The following is an 18997-nucleotide window of genomic DNA, read 5'->3' on the forward strand; positions in this document are numbered from 1 at the left end:
GACGGAGCTGTTGCCATGATTCATCGAGCCAAAATAATGTTAGTGATATGAGAGAATGCAAAAAATTAATTTCCCACTCAATCAAATTCAAAAACTTTGTCTGTGATAATAATGATTTTATATAATCTGATATTTGTGTTCAAGGTACATGGCGGAATAGGTGGACACATTTTCAATTCCGAGGTCACACTGTTAATGGTAGAAAAAGATTAAAGTACGCTAATTAAAGTCCATGTGGTCTTAATAAAAACATAGTTTATTCCCTTTTTTGTTAGAATTTTTTTTTCCTCTACAAGATCGAGGCTCATGGAAGGAATGAAGTGGCAGTAGAAGAGAGGGGCTACTACATCGGGCACAATAAGCAAGGGAATGAATAAACAGGAAAGGAGAAGAGAGGAGAGAAGGAAAATAATTTGCCACGAAGTTGTTTGGGCTAGGAAGGGTTAATGGAGGTAATGGAGTTACTGGTGATGAAGATTGTGGGGATGGATAGGGGATTCGGCTACATCAGATGGGGAGTGCACTGCTTGTTTGAATCTCTAGCGTTGGGAAGAATGGGATTGACAGCCTTGGGAAGGTGAGGAGTAATTGAGGTGTTGAGGTGTGCAACGAGCCTCCATTTTGGAAGTTTACCCAGAAGGGGGTTACTGAAAGAATGAATTCTCCATGTCAATGTGGACTGTGTCGCGACACCTGGTGGTGGTGACAGAGGATATTACAATTTCCAAATTTCCTTTGTCTACAACGTGTTACATATTCACATTTCTCTTCCCACGCAATGCCGAGTAAATCTGATAGTCATGTATAAAACGACGCCATGGATAGATAGATCCATCTGGAGGAATGTCATCATTCGACCAAACCGCAGAAAAAAAATGGAAAATGGTTGCAAAGAGTTTGTTGCTCGTCATTGTCATTGTCAATGTGTGGGCTTGTCTCATTGTTAGCGTGTCCTCATCCGTCCTCTGTCCGCTCACTCTCCCATGATCCTCAACTTTATATTGAAAATAACACTAGTTGCAGTTCATTTTTGGTCACATGACCATTTATTGTTACTTACGAAATCTAAAGATTTCGTAAGTATATTGATCATTTCCGTCCTCTGTTTGTGCGTTTGTTTGTTTGTAGGCACGATAACTCGAGAACGGAACAAGCTACCAATGTCAAATTACACCACGTGATTCAGGAGGGTGATGACTAGTGCTGATTAGATTTTGGTCAAAATCGGTCAAAGGTCAAGATCACAGTGAGGTCAAACATCCAAAACATGATAACTCGAGAAAAGTTACCACAGGTATTGTTGACGGAGCGTGAGTTTGGAAGATCGAGGTAAGTTCGGCAGAATTTGTGTCAATTCGTCGAGTTACGGCTGTTTTAAAAATTTCAGTGTTATAAAATAATATTCAATAATTCCGTAAATTCCTGTGGAGAAATGGAGTATTTTTGCTTCGGTCGACGTTACGAGTTCGTTTTAACTTCATTTTAATTTTGTCTTCAGTTTTTGCGATCGCTTAGGACGCTTAACACTCGATTGTCGAAATTCTGGTAAAAATCGGATGTGTTGGAGACGTTTTAAGATTGTATAAAAAAATATTTCACCCGCCGCGTCACGGCTCGTCACGTGGTGCAGCGCGCTCGAGCAGACGCGTCGTTGAGTCACGTAAAAGGTTTTGTGTGTGCGTGCTCACGTCATCGCGCTCACCCCGGCGTCCTTTTGAGTTGGGGGGGCCGTCGAGTGTGACCTTTACGTTACATTAATCCGCAGTAACTCGAGAACGGAAGAAGCTACCAATGTCAAATTGTACCACGTGATTCAGGAGGGTGATGGCTAGCGCTGATTAGATTTTGGTCAAAATCGGTCAAAGGTCAAGGTCACAGTGAGGTCAAACATTCGACTTTTGATGGTTTGGTACAGAATCATCGTAGAAACTTCTGGTTTGCGTCGCTACCTTCTCGAGAGACAGCTTTTATTAGACAAGGTCAGAGGTCAAGTTGACAATTTCGTAAGTACCAGTCTATGACTGCTTGTTTGTTTGTTTTTTATCAGCAAAGCCTGGTAAAGTACAGCGAGAACAAGGTAAAGGCAGCAACATAACACATTTTTGGAATCGGCAGTCCAAACAGCAGCATAAAACAAAATTTTCAAATACACAGAAAATTCCAAAACCACAACGTACATGTGTGAACAAGCCAGATAAATCGGTGAAGGACAGAGGATGGGAAAACATACTGTTACGGCTGTGGAAATTAGCATTACACCATGAAGGGCCCGTAGGTGAGATATCTCTAAGTACATGTGTAGTTAGCCCAAACCCGTTGTATAGAGGGAATTTATGTGATTCATCCGGGCTGCGATCCTTTGAGTTAGGCGTTTTTCTGTTCTATCTTTATTTTGAACCAACCACGCCTCAACCGCCATCACACAACAACCACCTTAACCACCACACCAGCCTTCGTCACCAACTACAACCACGCTCCAACCCTCAGACAACAACAACAATGCCAACAACCACGCCACCGCCACCATCTATGCTCCCACATCATCGCATCACCGCCATTCCCAAACGGCACCATAACCATCAAACCACCACCTTCACCTCTCTCCTTCTACGGCCATTCCCGCACCACCTGTGAACACTGAACGTCGGGCTGTCTCGGGCCCGTTCGGCGTTTGGTGTCGACTGCACCGAGCCGCGAGTGCAAATGGCGGCCTTTCCGAGGGGAAAATTCGGATCAAAAACGCTTTTTTCCACTTTTCCACACGCCCACTTTTCCTCCGTCCAATGAGCGAGCGCGGCGCGGCTTGGCCCCGCCTCCAGGCGCGTGTGTGTGAAGTCGATATATGCAAATTCTAGGATCAGGGGAGATTCACGCCCCCGTTTCCTCCGACCAATGGGCGAGCGTGGCTCCGCCCCCGAGGTCATTCTGATCCGAATATTTGCATATTAACTGCTCCTGCCAGTTAGTTGGGTTAGGCGAATGAAGTTAGTTGGGTTCTGGAGTCGCTGACAGAGTGTCATCGGGAGAGTTGGGTCGGTCGGGTGAGGAGAGTGCGGAACGGAGAAGAGTCACGGTGGAACTGCAAGCAAGGGAGCTCGGGTCCGAGGCAGGAAGGACGGCGGTCGGCGACGAGGTCGCGGTGTGGGATCGCTTGTCGTGGGACCCAAACCAGCCAGCCATTCTCCTCCCCCAGGGCATCAACAATTCCCCCTTTCCCCTGCACTGAGATAGTGCAAAAGGGGGCCCCGTTCCCACCCCACTCCAAACGTCATGCCAACGAAACCCGCCAAGCAGCACGGAGTCGCGGCACAGCCGCGCAGCCACATTTGCGGCTCACCCGCCAACACGTCACGAGGACGCGGGTAGGACCCCCCCCCCTGGTCTCGTGGACCTGGCCGCTCCTCCAGGTCACGCGCACATTTGGCCTGCAGGCCTGTCTGCCCCCTGGTCTATGAGGGTGGCTTCTTTCTTTTGCTTTTGTGTAAATGTGTGCTGGCGCCGTCTGTAAAGTAGAACTGCATAAGTGTTGCCGTGTGTGCGTTTAGTCGGCATTAATTCTGCGTCGCCGTTGCTTGTATTGTTTTAATTGCTTTATGTGCATTTTGATTGTGTATTGCTGTAAATACGTGCCTTACGTGCTTATCTGTGTGTGCGTGTGAATAAAATGCTTGCTTGTTGAACTGTGCCCGTTTCGCTTTGTCTTTTCTCTATTGACCCTCCATCTTGCATCACGGAAAGGGGTTCGTCGTGGGTGCAACATCCCAGTAATTAATCGGAACCGTCAAGGCCGACGATAACACCGCTCGGTTATCACTGTATCACGGAACGGACCGCTGAAGCGGTTCGTGTCCGGAGTCGGCCTGTGGCGTGGTACGATCGCCCGGTCGACCATCCGCGCAGGTACTGAGGTAGATCGAATTTGGCGAGCAACCCTATCCTGCGTGGGTGGGCAATTGGCACGGTCGTGGTTGGGTTAAACCCCCACCCGTGACTAAGCTCCCGGCGTTGTTCCGAGAGGGTCACGACAGAATTGTCCGTCCGGTGGGCGACGTGCCGCGATTCGAGTGACGCGGCCGTCCGCACGCCGGCGAGCGCGAATTAGCAACAATACACAAGCATTCGGCAATCTGAAATTAGAGCTTTCAAAGAAGGTTTTCATCGAAATCCATCCCTCTCCACCACAACACTAAACAATAGAGCAATGTAAACAGGAAAGGGAGAAAAACAGGAATAAAACTTCTTTTTTTTAAACAAAAAAACAATTAAACATGTATCAACTAACAACAAGATAAAACAGTGACACACACTTATACGATGTTTCACACAGCCTCTCTATTGTTTCAGGCAAGCTATCATTAAATGAATTTGAGTGCTGGAGCAAACAGGTAAGTCTGTACCTTTAAATAACCCATTAGATCACCTTCTTTTGCAGTATCTTCATTCGTGGAGATGGAGGATTCCAGCATATTACTGTGATTACTGCAATTGGTATTACACTTACATTTATAGTTGGGAACATTTTTGTGCAGAGTCTGTGAATAGTCCATTAAGGATAAAGGAATAGTTAGCTGCAACTCGTTAACTGCCCTCCTTTATCAAATCCGTGGAGCTCGTTTGCTGCACATGCAATGGTGCCTCCTCTTCACCTTCCAGGTGAGCCCAAGATTTCCCCAAAGAACAATGAATGGGCAGTGGGACCTGTGCAGTGGGACAAAGAGGCATTTGTCTCTGGGGTCAATGCAATCTTTTACAAACCCACCTTCAACTTGGGCACAGACGGATCCCTTGATCAATGAATATGCTCTGTCACATGACTGATAGCCACTTCAAAACTTGGACAGGTGAAGGAGGTGTTGGGAAAAGAGGATTTGGGTGGGTATATTGTTACGAATCTGGCAGCCATGAGCACTCAACATTCAGGTCCTTATGGAACAGTTACATCGGTAAGTATGTGTTTATAGTTAGGGCCCCCTACCTGTGTCTAACGGGAATTACATGTGTGCGCTGCGGAGTTTCATTTACAACAAATCTCCTTCACTTCACTTCGCACACCAACGCCATTCCCCACGTGCGTTCGGCCACGTACGTGGGTGGAGATTTCCATCGCCTCAGACCGGGACTCTGCCCAGGAAGGCAGGGGCGTGCCCCTTGTCCAATCACGCCACAGAAGGCAACTTTCCCATGACACGCTAGCCAATGAGGGTTGAGATGGCCACAGAAGGAGACTTTCCCACAACACGCCGGCCAATGAGGGTTGAGATGGCCACAGAGAGCGACTTTCCCACGACACCCCATCCAATGAGGGTGGAGATCGCATCAGACAGCGATTTTCTCACCCCGGAGGAAAAAGGAATATAAAGGTATGCCAGGCTGGGAGCGGAGATCATCGTCGTCTTGGGGGTCGCGGGTCTTGGTGCTGACTGGTTCATCTGGTCCTGGGTCATCGTCGTCTCTGATATTCTCCTTGGTCTTGGTCGATTGGTGCATGGCCGGTTGGAGCGGAATCTTGTTGTGGGTTCGAGTCCCGCGGAGCCGGATCGTCGAAGACCACACGAGATGGACAGGTCCAAGCACAGGCTCTGTTCTCCAGCTCACCTTTCCTCGAGCTGGAAGCCTTCAATAAAGACCCAACAGGGTCCATTTCTTTGTGTGTGTGTGTCTGTGTGTGGGCCCGTCTTCAAGTAGAATTGTGTAAGTGCTTTCTTTTGCTCATTGTACATTGCCTGCCTTCTATTCGGTTAGCTCTGCCTTCTTGCGTGTTCCCTTCCCCCCATTATAAATAAATCCCTTTTGTTAAATGTACCAGCTCGTTTCTGTGCTTCTTCCATTAGCTCAGCACGGTGCATGTTGGGAAACGGTAAATTGTGTATTTGGACCGACGGATCTTGGTCACCATCTGCTCGGGTTATGCACGGTTCGAGCACGGTAGCAGCTCCTTCCGCTCGAGCTCCGTCGAGGGTGTGAATTCCCCGGTAGCTTTGCCGCGTGGATATTTAGATATATTGATGTGTGGCAATTAACCCTGTTCCACACGGTCGAATTATTGGCGATTCATGGTCCTGGAAGGGACCCATACTTCCGGATTTATCTGAAAGGTACAATGTAAATTCGGGTGTTCGGTGGAGCTGACTCTACTGCTCCATCTCGCAGTCATGCTCGCCACCGAGACCCGGCCCCACAACAATATCACCAAGGGTGTTTTAATTATTTTTTTGGGGGGGAGGGGTGGAGAGGGTTGTTGATGGATGAACAAACACCAACAGCAAATTCATTTTTTGATGAGATCCTCTCGTAGACATCACAATCACCACAAGTGCATATGTATAAAAGTCACTCATTGACACCGAAGTCAGGAAGGGCATCCGGCCATAAAAACATCGCCTCAAAAGGAAACCATGATGAGTACAACTTATGGGCAGGGTACAGGCCGAAGTACCCCATGGGGGTCCTTACCCCTCGCGTTAAAACTCAAAGTGGGGAACCCGATCGAAGGAAGGGAGGAAATCTTTCCATTCATGACGACCAATCGTCTGATGCCCCACGTGGAGATCGGTTTCTGAGGTTTGGGACATGGAATGTCGGGACAATGACAGGGTGATCAGGAGAAGTGGTTGAAACATTGGTCAGAAGAAGAGTGGACATATGTTGTGTGCAGGAGACACGATGGAAGGGAAGTGGTATATGAATGGTGAAGGGTCGGCAGGGACAGAAGTATAAGTTTATGTGGCAAGGGTACCTGGAAGGTGTGCATGGTGTTGGTGTCATGTTTTCTGAGGAGTTTGTAGACAGTGTAGTGAGTGAGTGAAAGGTTGATGATGGTGAGAATCATGATCGAAAAGCTCTCGGTGAACGTCATCTCGGGATATTCCCTGCAGGTCGGTCGAAGCGAGTCAGAGAAGTACATGTTTTGGTGTGCGATTGGGAAGTTGATGGAGAATGTGAAAGAAGAGGAAGTTGTTGTGAAAGGAGGAGGCATGACTGGATATGTGGGAAGGAGTCCAGACGGTTTTGAGGGAGTCCATGGGGGTTATGTATATGGTGTGAGAAATGGAGAAGGTGAAAGGATCTTGGAGTTTGCTGATGGAGCAGATTTGTTGATTTGTAATACTCAATTCCAGAAAGCGGATACTAAGCTTATTACATACACGTCAGGTGGGTCGACGACAACCATTGACGACCTGATGGTACGTAGGCAAGATAGGGGAAACCTCCGAGACACAAAGGTGATCCCGGGGGAGGAGACCGTTTCACAGCATCACCTGGTTGTCTGCGATATCAGGGTGAAAGGTGTGAAGAGAATTCAGCGGGTGAAGTACCAACCGAGGATGAAGGTGTGAAGGTTGAAAGAGGCGACAGTGAAGGAAGCATTAAGAGAGAGGCTGAGTATGGTTGAGGATGATGTTGTTGAGCTTGAAAGTGGTTGGAGGTCAATGAAAGATAGTCTATTGGGAGATAGTTGGTGAGGTATGTGGATGGACAAAAGGACCACCGAGACACTCGGAATAATGGTGGTGGGGTGATGAAGTTGGAAAGACGATTGGAGAGAAGAGGAAGAAGTTCAAGGAATAGCAAAATGCGAAGGGTACGGTGGTGGAAGAGGCAGCACATCAAAGCTATAAGGAAGCCAAGAAGGCTGCAAAGAAAGAGGTTGCAATGGCGCAGGAGGCCCATAGGAAAATGTTCGGAGAACGCTTGTATTAGGAAGAGGGTCAGAGAGCGGTATTCAGGATTGCAAAGCAGATAGCGAGAGAGAGATTTGATGTGACGGGGGTGAGTTGCTTGAAGGATGAAGTGGGACAAATCGTTGTGGACTCAGATGGAATTAAAGGAAGATGGAAGAGATATATGGAAAGGCTGTTGAATGTAGAAAATGAATGGGATAGAAACATCGAGAGTAACCCAGTTTTAGGACCAGCAGAGAAGATAACTGAGAAGGAAGTTGAGGAAGCTATAAGAGCAATGAAGAGTAGAAAAGCAGGAGGGCCGACGGGAGTTGTGGGAGATATGTTGAAGGCAGCGGGAAGTTGGGGTGTGAAGAGAATGACAGAGATCTGTAATCTGGTGGTGAAAGGCCTCATTCCAGTTGATTGGGAACCGAGTACCCTCGTCCCTCTGTACAAGGGGAAAGGTGACCCTCTGGACTGTGGCTCCTATAAAGCAATAAAGTTACTGCAGCATGGAATGAAGGCATTGGAAAAGTTGTTGGAGAAGAGGATAAGGAAGAAGGTAAAGATTGACGAAATGCAGTTTGGATTTATACCAGGAAGAGGAACGACAGATGCGATTTTTATTGTAAGGCAGTTGCAGGAGAAGTACATGGAGAATAGGAAGAAGTTGTTTTTTGGGTTTGTTGATCTGGAGAAAGCATTTGATAGGGTTCCACGTGAAGTAATGGCATGGGCATTGAGGAAGTCAGGAGTGGAGGAATGGTTGATCAGAGTGGTGATGGCAATGTACGAGAGAGCACGCACAGCTGTAAGGACGAAGGATGGGAACAGTGGTGAGTTAGAGTTGAGGGTCGGAGTGCACCAGGGGTCGGTACCAAGTCCACTTCTATTTGTAGTTGTGATGGAGGTGCTGGCTCGGAGGGTAAAGGAAGGTTTACCGTATGCAGATAGTCTGGTGTTGATTGCAGAGAGTATGGATGGACTGAAGGAGAAGATGAACAAGTGGAAGGAATGTATGGAGGCAAAAGGTTTGAAGGTGAATATCGGAAAGACTAAGGTGATGGAAAGTGGTAAAGCATGTGGTGAGGTGGAAAGGACTGGGAAGTGGCCGTGTGCTGTGTGCAGGAAGAGTGTTGGAGTGAACTCCATTCAATGTACAATGTGTACAATGGCAGCTACATTCAAGTGTAAGGTGTGCATCGAGGGAGCTGCAGATGAAGGAATTGTTGAGTTGGACCTTGGAGATGGTGTGAAGCTGGAAGGTGTGAAAACATTTTGCTATCTCGGAGACATGCTGAATGGAGAAGGTGGATCAGACTCTGCGATGGTTGCTAGAGTGAGATGTGCATGGAAGAAGTTTCGGGAACTGAGTGGCGTGCAGATGAAGAGGGGAGTGTCATTGAAGCTGAAGGGAAAGGTGTATGCTACATGTGTGAGGAGTACAATGATTTATGGGAGTGAGACATGGGTACTGAACATAGAGCAGCAACAAAGGCTGGAAAGGGTCCAAATGTGAATGGTTCGGTGGATGTGTGGAGTATCGTTGAGAGAGATGAAGACAAATGATGACTTGCGGAAGATGATGGGAATAGAGTCTGTGATGGAGGTTGTGAAGAGAAACAGGTTGAGATGGTTGGGTCATGTGTTGAGGAAGGATGAAAGTGACTGGGTGAGAGGAGTGTTGGAAATGAGTGTAGTAGGAAGTAGAGGACGGGGAAGACCGAGAAAAACTTGGCTAAATGTGGTGGAAGAAGAAATGTGGGCAAGGGGATTAAGAAGGGGAGATGCAGAAAATAGGGTAAAATGGAGAGGATTGTCATGGGGCCCGCAAGGCTAACCCCCGCTTTAGCAGGGAAAATGGCCTGAAAATGTGGTGTTGTTGTCGGAATCTTCGTCTCTGTTTATTGAATACATCACACAACCTCTTTGTCTGAGAGTGAAAGTGAACGCCCTCTTCATTGCATGTCGTATTAATACGCTTGCTCGTCCGTGAGTGTGTCCGTCTGACATCTTGAAGCTGTCAAATTCACAATCCCGATACGTTTTCCCTTTATTGAAGAGCTACCAAAGCGACACTTAAAATTATTTTTAACTGATAGATGTCATGGGCCTTGTTAAGATCGACCTCAACGAACAAGGCAGCCATCTGTTAGTTTATATACCACCCAAACAGCGATGCAGCATTCTTCAACCCATGTCATGACAAATTTGTCCAAGGTCAGAACTCACTTTTGACGATGTGAGGATGTGCATTAGGAAGACAGTAATTGGTTTTGGATCGTTTATCACGTCTTTTCCGCATTTCTCGTGAGATTGTGAGTTGGATATGTAACCGCGATGGGTGGGGAAGGGGTTTCAATACCATGAATTGAGGAGGGATTGGCATTCTATAAAGCAGGGCTGAAACTGATATCATCATAAAAAGTCTTTATCCGAGGTCATTATTTACTTTTAACGATGTGGTTTTTATATTCATTATAAGGAAGAAGATGATTATTTTCGGGTCATATATTATCACAATCTCACGTCTTCTCCGCATACTTTGTGGGATTGTAAGTTGGATATGCGACCATGATGTACCATGGCCTGCTCATGGTCACATATCTTCTCCACATATCTCGCAAGATTGTGAGTTGGACAGGTGACCGTGATGAGCCATGCTCATGGTCACCAATACATATCCATCCATTGGGACCATACTCTGTGCAGAGCATTGGTGCTGCCTAAGCAGTATCCTTGGCTATCGGGCACAAGACTGGACAGGTTGCCACTCCGACACAGGATATCAGCAAGCTGGCACTCATTTTACCGACTTCAGAAGGATGGCAGGCAGAGTCAACTCCACCTGGTATTAATTCAACAGCCAAGTGGGATTTGAACTCAGGATCCAAGGATCCCAAGCCCACCACCTCAACCATCAAACCAACACCAGGTATACGATAGCATATACGATAAGATTAAGTGGAGCTCAACAAAATCGTGACAGGCATGGGAAGTGGTGGGCTAGGGACTATTTTATTTCATACTGCATATCAATACGCAAGGCTGTAACACCACATTTCCTCCCTCACAGATCTAATCCCCACACCAAAAGGTCAACCCACATGACAATAAATGAACATTTCACCCATTTGATGAACCCCAGAAAATAGCACATTCAAAGACATTTTATTGTTGCGGGGCCTGGCATCGGCCGCGAGCACGACCGCGAGATGGAGCTGCAGAGTCGGCTCGACTCATCGCCTAGAATTTAGATCGTACCTTTTCAGAAAACTCCGGAAAGGTACGGGTCCCTTATTGGACCGAAGTTCGCCAATAGACAGACCACGTGGGGTAGGGTCGATTGCCAATTTCAATTTACCTAAATACCCACGTGGTCCAAACTACCGGGGAAATTCACCCTCGACGATGCTCGTACGGAATGAGCCGCTTAGCGTACTCGAACCGTGTGCGATCCGAGCGGTTTGATCGTGCAGCCCAATCGTGCGAACCCTTATTTACAGCCTTAACTTATCTATTTACACTTACCATGGCCCAGGACCTGGCATCTGTGGGAAGGAAACGGCACAGCAATGTCAACAGTTATGTGAGGGTGAGTGCTCCACAGATTAAGGTCAGACATCTTCAGGGCCTGCTCAAAAGGTCCCTCTTTTTGTCACTGAACCTTCTTTTTTTTCAGTCTTCAGCTGCTGGAGGCAACTCACCCTAACCCTGCATGTCATATGCCATCCCACAGGCCATTTGAAGAGGTAGCCAGGCTGCCCAATGCAGTCTCTGGCTCCTTTGTGCAAGAACAGGGAGGTAGCCGGCTGCCAAATGCAGTCCCTGGCTCCTCCCTGAAATGAACTGGATGGAACTGGACTGAATGCAAGAAACGGTGCACGGGCTGCTCAATGCAGTACCCGTGGTGTGGCTGCCTGCAGGGCAGTCCTTTAAAAACACTGGACAATCCTGGCGCACATGGTTGAGGATGACACAGGGGCAATGCAAATAGGGTAGCAGGCATGGGGTTATGGCAGAGGCAGGCGAATAAGGCATGACAAGGCAAGGCCATGCGGAACATGCGATACAACACAACAGGCCGGCAGGTGAAGCTGGCCAGCCTCTGGTCTCACTCCGCGTTGGTCTGGAGGGAGTGCGGTGGTGCCGGCCACTCCGAAAACGGGATCGGACCGAACCTATGGTCTCCCCCCAACCTATGGCCTTTGCCTGTCTCTGTCCATACCCACTCCCTTAATTTGCAACACAAAACAAATTTAGCCCCTTTCTATTTATTTCCCTTTTTTTTTCCTTATAATTATCTCTCCCGAACCCAACTTATTGTCTTTGTATGGCTAACCTATCCTGTCAACCTAGCCTTCTCCCAACCCCTACGTTCCCTTTCTGGAGGGGAATAGGGAGAGACACGTCCTGTCTCGAGGCCCAATAAAGCCTCAGAATGGCCTCCGACAGAGTTCAGCAATCTAACCCAAGGTGGGTCCAGCGGCCTACTGAGAGCGAAAGGATGTCATTGTCTTTGCATGGCTAACCTATCCTGTCAACCTAGCCTACTCCCAACCCCTACGTTCCCTTTCTGGAGGGGAATAGGGAGAGACTAGCATCCTGTCTCGAGGCCCAACAAAGCCTCAGAATGGCCTCCTCAGAGTTCAGCAATCTACCAAGGTGGGTCCAGTGGCCTACAACGAGCGAAGGGATGGATGGTGCGAAGGGGTACATCTCCTATCTACCCTAACATTCATCAACCTGAAACTACCCCGGGGCTTTCCAAAAACGCCTCAAATTTTAAAACTATTGGTTCTAAAAACCATGATTCCCGTCGCCTGTGTTGGTGTCCATTATAAATTTGGGCCTTGCCCTCAAATTTTCATTCATGCCCTCACACAATTTCCTGGCTGGGCAGCGTGGCTCAACTGGCAGGAACTCCCCCTCTGCTGAACTCTAACCATGGCACCGCCAGGCCCGCAGGCTGTCTCCGAGCCTACCTGCTCCCTATGAACAAGGGGGGTTGCTCTTCCTGGCATTGCCCCCCTTCCATGCCCACATAGCATCTTTGGTGCTCCGAGTCCCATACCACGGGTCGCCCATGCCCAGTACACTATCCCGGTCCCTTAGACCCTTGGCCTACTCTGGCCGACTACTTCAGTGCCCACTACTTGGTACTCACCTTCCCAAGCCACGCTCCCAGCCGGTCAATTTTACGACTGCACCCCTCCAAACGGGTTTCGTGCCTTCTCTCGACACCAACAACAAACTGACATCCTTTTAGTAAATTTGACTAACCCACTAACTACCATTAAACTGACCCCGGGGTCCATTGGGTGGGAATCACTCCTCCCCCCAATTATTCATTCGCACCATGCATTCCACATTCGCTCCATACACTCTTAGGTCCGCTGTCCCACATTCACTCATCACACATTTGTTTTTCCTTTGAACTCACGCACACACTCCAACACTGCCATTCTCTTTACTAAATTCCCCTAACAAACTCGTGCTCCCTCGTCGTCCCTTGCACTAACACACGTTCCATTTAATCTACGTAGCTAAGCTACGTCCCCACTACACATTCCATGTCTGTCCAGGTCGTCAAGAATAACCCACAACTCCATTCTCTAAATTGGTTCACGAAAAAATAAGTGACCACTATATTCGTTATTGGTGTGTGTCTGTCTGTCTGTCTGTCTGTCCCGAGCATAGCTCCGTGGTTTTTGATCCGATCCTGATAAAATTTTGGTGGGAGGTTTATATCATGATCTGGTTGTGTTTTCCTCAGAATGGGCGTGGTGCGCCCATTAGGGCGGAGCCACGCCCAAAAAACGTGTTTTTATGGGGTAGCCGATTTCAATTTGCATCTTCTCCGAGGGGGTTTGTTGAATCTGACAGGGGTTTCGGTATTTGGTTCGCCCAATGGCACCTACATAGCCCCACGGAGCTCTATATTTCATTTTCGTCCCAAGGTCAAGGTCACAAGGTCACGAACTTAGAAAATTGCGAATTTTGATATTAAAATCCATCTTCTCCGAGGGGGGGTTGTCGAATCTGGCAGGGGTTCGGTATTTGGTTAGCCCAATGGCACCTGCATAGCCCCACGGAGCTCGATTTTTCATTTTTGTCCCAAGGTCAAGGTCACAAGGTCACGAACTTAGAAAATTGCGAATTTTGACATAAAAATCATACGACCGGCCAAACTTTGAGAGTTAGGATGACAATATTTTTTATGCATAATCTTGAGGTCATTCCCCACCTAAAGTCTTGAAACCATTTTGCTATATCTCGAACACCTTGCCCGTGGCACCCCCTTCAAGTTTGTTTTTACGCTGCTTTCATCAAAGTCTGGTTAATCCGAGGAGTGTGAAATGCCATATAGCCTATATGACGTTATACTGTTCCTGGAATGTTCCAGAGGAAGTTTTTTGCACCAAAGGTCATTATCCTTGACCTTTGACCTTTAAAGTTCACAAAGGTCAAATTTTCAACGTTGTGGGAATCGAACCGGGTTTTCGACCTTCTTCGACGAACTAACTCCAATAAGCTATAACACGTATCCTGTTTCCTTAATTTAATGTCCACAATATTGTTTTGTGACCTTTAAAGGTTATGCAAAGGTAAAATTTTGAAAGTTGTTGAACGAAACCGGGTTTTTGACATTTTGCAGCTAATAACCTGTCACTTGTACCACATCATGTTGATCATTTTTTATAACTTGGTCAAGCATTATCACATTGTCTCATCCTTGACTTCTAAAACAATCTACATCATCAAATACCGCTCGTGAACCATCGTCGTCTTCAGACTTGTCTATCCTAAATCCCTCTAACCCATTCCACGGGCTCCATGAGGAATTACCCATGTCCCCATGAAGCCGGTCTAACTATCGCTAACCCTTCCCACTAACTAGTGCTTCCTTTGCCCAATCCAGGCTGTGTACTGGAAGAGAGGATTTTTTTTTTCTGCAGCGCCATGGTGGCGGTTTACGGCCTGCCTGTGCGTCCCTTCCAACGGGCGATACGTGCAGCCATGACGTCACCCTGCCAATCGTACCGAGCACCCGCTCTAGGGGAATTCCCCACGCGGGACTACGCGCGCGGTTTCCCCGGAATCAGTGCTGCGAGATTCCCGCCAATGACGTCTCTCGTGCACTGAGCCTGCGCGGTTTCCCGTGCCGGCCAGCACGCGCGCATCGTCCCGGAAACTCGCTCCGCGCGTTCCACGAACAGAACACGCGGTATGCAGCACGTGGAGCTTTGCACACGCGCGCACCTGGGAACCCCTGTTTGCCGAATTCACCCGACACTCGCCTACATTTTCGCCGTCCACGCGACCGGCTCGTATCCGACGTGGAACGTTTCCAGACCGGATTGCGAAGACGCGCATGTGCCGGCCGTGCGCGAAATGCGCCACGGACCCCATACGTGCCGTCGCGCGAAACCGGCGCGGTAACCAAAACAGCTCGATATGGCGCAGAAAGCTCGCCACACCCATCTCCCGTCTGAATCCGTCCGCGTTTCAACGCCCCGCATGCACTCACGCACGCCATGACACTCACACCATACGCACGTTTCAACATGCATTTTCACACACTCTTACCCTTAACCACACACACCGGGACATTCACTTCGGGGATTCGCGCTACCACAAGAGGTCCCGGGATCTCGACTTACCCCAAGCTCCATGTGTACCCGTTAACAGCACTCATCCGCTCCACCTCGTTCGGCTCGACCGGACCCACCTCGTCGCGATCTGCTTCAAGGGAGCATATTTCCTCCCTCCGTTCCTTAAGGAGGCTATCCTGCTGCTCGCACCGGGCCACGAGACATTCCCCAAGCTCAACCCCATTGTCCCCTCTTAGTTCTACCTGTGTGTGCTCGTCAATTTAATTTAATTCGTCCCCCTCTATTGATTTCCCGTCCCCATCACCTCGATTATTATTTATTTCTTCCTGGCTCTTCGACTCTGTTAACTCCTGCGTTTCTGTCTCCTCGTTTAATTTCTCCGTCACTTCGCGTGTGATCGAGGGCGAACATCCAGGGCATGATCTGCGTCAGGGATTCCACGTACAGCTGGAAGTTACCTTCACGAAGTGACCTGATCTACCGCAGCAAGAGAAGCTCCAGTGACAGGATCTTAAGCCAGCAGTCAAAGTGGACACTGGCCTTTGCTCGCTGTATGCACCATTGCTCAAAAGGCAGACTATCAGGTTGCATGGCATCAGTATTATCGGATGTGCAGGCTTCACTGAAAGCTTGTTGGAGAAGTGGAGAAAGGCTTGCAGTTGTGAGCTGGTGTGCATGATGGGTCTTAGTGACATGGCTGGCATGTATGAAGGAATTTGCTGTTCCGGAACTCACAATGTCAGCCTGTACCAGGGCATTCGTCCAGCCAGTCTCCCAGCAACTTCAACGTGGCCATCTCGATGTGTACACCACCGAACATGATCACGAAGTGATCCTCTCCATGAGTGGCTGGCCAGGTCCACTGGACTCCTTTGCAAGGGCATACAGTGGTTGGTCAGCAGCAAGGACAGGAATATGACCAGGGTTCAAGTGCTGAACTGCTGCTTTGACAATGTCCATGGAGTGCCATATCATTGCCACCGAGTATGCATTGTCAAGAAACAGAGGCAAGGGTGCGTCGATTGCTGGAGATGGGATGACAGTTTGGTGCGCGTCAGCGTGGTAGGCAGACCACGATATCCAGCCATCAATGGTAGACTTTTTTCAACAGCTGTCTTGACTTTGCTGAGCCATGCATACTCATCTTCTGTGGCAGATGCAGCAGCCAGGATGTTGGAAGGTCTTACGGGACCTTGTACAGCGAGCGCATTGAAGTCCTTTGTCTTCAGATATCGGCATACTTCAGTCTTGACCTTGACCTCAATGTATGACCTCTTCTGGCAACCTGAAAATGATCATAAAATATATGGGCATCTTATGATTAGTTTGAAATGACATCTCAAACACGAGACACCACTGGGTGTTCATTTGCAAATTTTTCCTGATTGCTTATTTTTGGTCAATTTTTACCTTGACCTTGACCAAGATGCATTTCCTTGAATTCTGGCGATCTCAAACGTATCATCAAATGAATGGGCATCCCAAATTTAGTTGGAAAAGATACCTCAAATGTTTTTCTCCACTGCTTGGTTCGAAAATTAAGCGCGTTTCAACATTAGACCCGGTGGACTAGTGGCCATCTTGGATTTGACCTCTCACGGTCCTCAGAGGTCAAATCGAACTTCCCTCCACATCTGAAAATAAACGATATGGTATGTACTAACTTCGCTATAAATTTCATGCTTTTCTCATAAAATGCACAATTGTGATATAGTGTAGGCATATTTGTAATGAAACCAGAGTTGGTGTCAAAGCCACCCAATGCTCACCTGTTTATACATTTATCGTTTTTAAAAGACTCGTCTAATAATTAATATTTTTTATAAAGCATTGCAGTGAAGTCTGATCCAAATAATTTTAAAGCAATATATGTATTTGTATATTGTAATCAGTAACAAGAGCACAAGTGAGCACAATATCCGCCCGAACAAGAAGGTATATACAGAATTGTGCTACGACATGGAAAACAGCATCCTGGTTGCCATGGCGACCACTTTAGATGACGAACGTATGTCGCGACACACCGTCTCCACAGTCTGTGCCTATGTACCAAATATGAAACGTGAAAGTTGAAAACTTTGGGAGTTAGAGTGCGGACAGGAACGGATGGACGGACAGACGGACAGACAGATGGACGGACGGACGACGGGTATCACATTATACGCCCCGATATATATATCGGGCGTATAAAAAAGTGTGGTAGATAAAAACATTAGAAAGGAAAAAATGACTTGCACCAAAAACTTTAACATTTTCACGCTGACGCTGACGCTCACGCCGGGGGTATCGCTATAGCTCTGTTCTTCGAACAGGCGAGCTAAAAAAGGATTCGTGTATTTTTTTCGTGAAAAGCAAAAATTCACTTGATTTTGTTTGATGATACTCTAAACATGAAAAAAATTAGGGTGGCATTTTTTCTGAGCATTCTAACGGCCTGAAATCCAAGATGGCCACCACCGTAGAAAAACGCCCGAAATTTGACACTAAAATTAACTTAATGTGGTTTAAATATTTTTTTTTCAGCATGAACTGCTTGGAACCACTCTCAACAAGACCCGAACCATTTAGTTTTGCTATCACCGCAAAATCTTCTGGGAAAACTGTCTCGCTGTATAATAGGATAATGCATAGAGGATTTTCCGGGAAAGGCTTTAATGTGGTGGAGCTTAATTAATTAATCGTTAGATCATGCCATAAATCACTGTGAATGAGTTTGGCTTGGAACTTGTATATAGAGGTGATTATAATAACAATAACTTTCACCTGACTACTAATCTTTTTATTTTTGCACAATTTGAGACAGAGGCTGCCTTTTTATTTCAACATGGCGGCCGGAAAATTGACGTTCAAATCCAGTCATCGGCATCAGCTTGTTCGCTTTATGTTAAGGTTCCACTTGTCCATTTTATGGTGTACCAACATATTATTATTATTATTTTCTTATTTTGCAGGCTGCACGTACCCACAGCAACCATAACCCATGATAACATAGCTTACAGACCTCAACCAAAATGGCAGCGTCTTCATCTAACAAGAAGTCAAAAACGGTGGATTTTGAACTCTGCTTTATTTGCCAGTTGAGCAGCAAGCAAACAGATGATACAAACTATATGTTTCGTCCTTCTTTGCCTTCAGTAGAGAAAGTAATTACAACTGATGTTCGATGTTCATATGGGGAAACAGAATTCTCTGCATTAAATAATCGCATAAAAAGTTAGTCTGCCCATGAACTGTTACAGAATGGTGTTTCATACCACAAGACATGTTATAAGGATCTCACAATTAAAACATGCATTGAACGAGCCAAGACCAGATATGAGAAAGGACAAGCGACAGGCAGCGTCAGTGATGTAAAACAGAAGACAACAGGACGACCGCCAAAATCTGATGCAGCATCTACAAGTGGTTCCACATCACAGCGATCTACCAGGCTTTCGACAAGGAGATGTGTGTCATTTGTCAGGAAGACAAAGCAGACAAATTGCACGATGTCTCAACTGAAAACATGGGAGCTCAGCTCAAAGCCATTGGTCAACAAACAGACAGAAAACTTTTGAAAGTCAGACTGAGCAATGTTGTAGGCTCACCTGATCTTCTTACAGCAGTTGCTGAGGACATGAAGTATCACCTTCTGTGCTTATGCCATGCAAAACGAGACATAGAAAAAGCCAACAGACCTGCAAAACAACATGTTCATTTTGCACAGTTAGTGTCTGA

General features: G+C 47.2%; 1 pseudogene; it reads left to right on the plus strand.

Moving 5' to 3' along the window:
• The first annotated feature begins 6827 nt into the window (after nucleotides 1–6827).
• LOC147033242 (uncharacterized) lies at nucleotides 6828–16551 on the plus strand (annotated as a pseudogene).
• The last annotated feature ends 2446 nt before the right edge of the window (nucleotides 16552–18997 follow it).

Source organism: Eptatretus burgeri, chromosome 2, assembly GCF_056783735.1.
Source record: "Eptatretus burgeri isolate ZD-2024b chromosome 2, Ebu_testis_v1, whole genome shotgun sequence".
Classification (NCBI taxonomy): domain Eukaryota; kingdom Metazoa; phylum Chordata; class Myxini; order Myxiniformes; family Myxinidae; genus Eptatretus; species Eptatretus burgeri.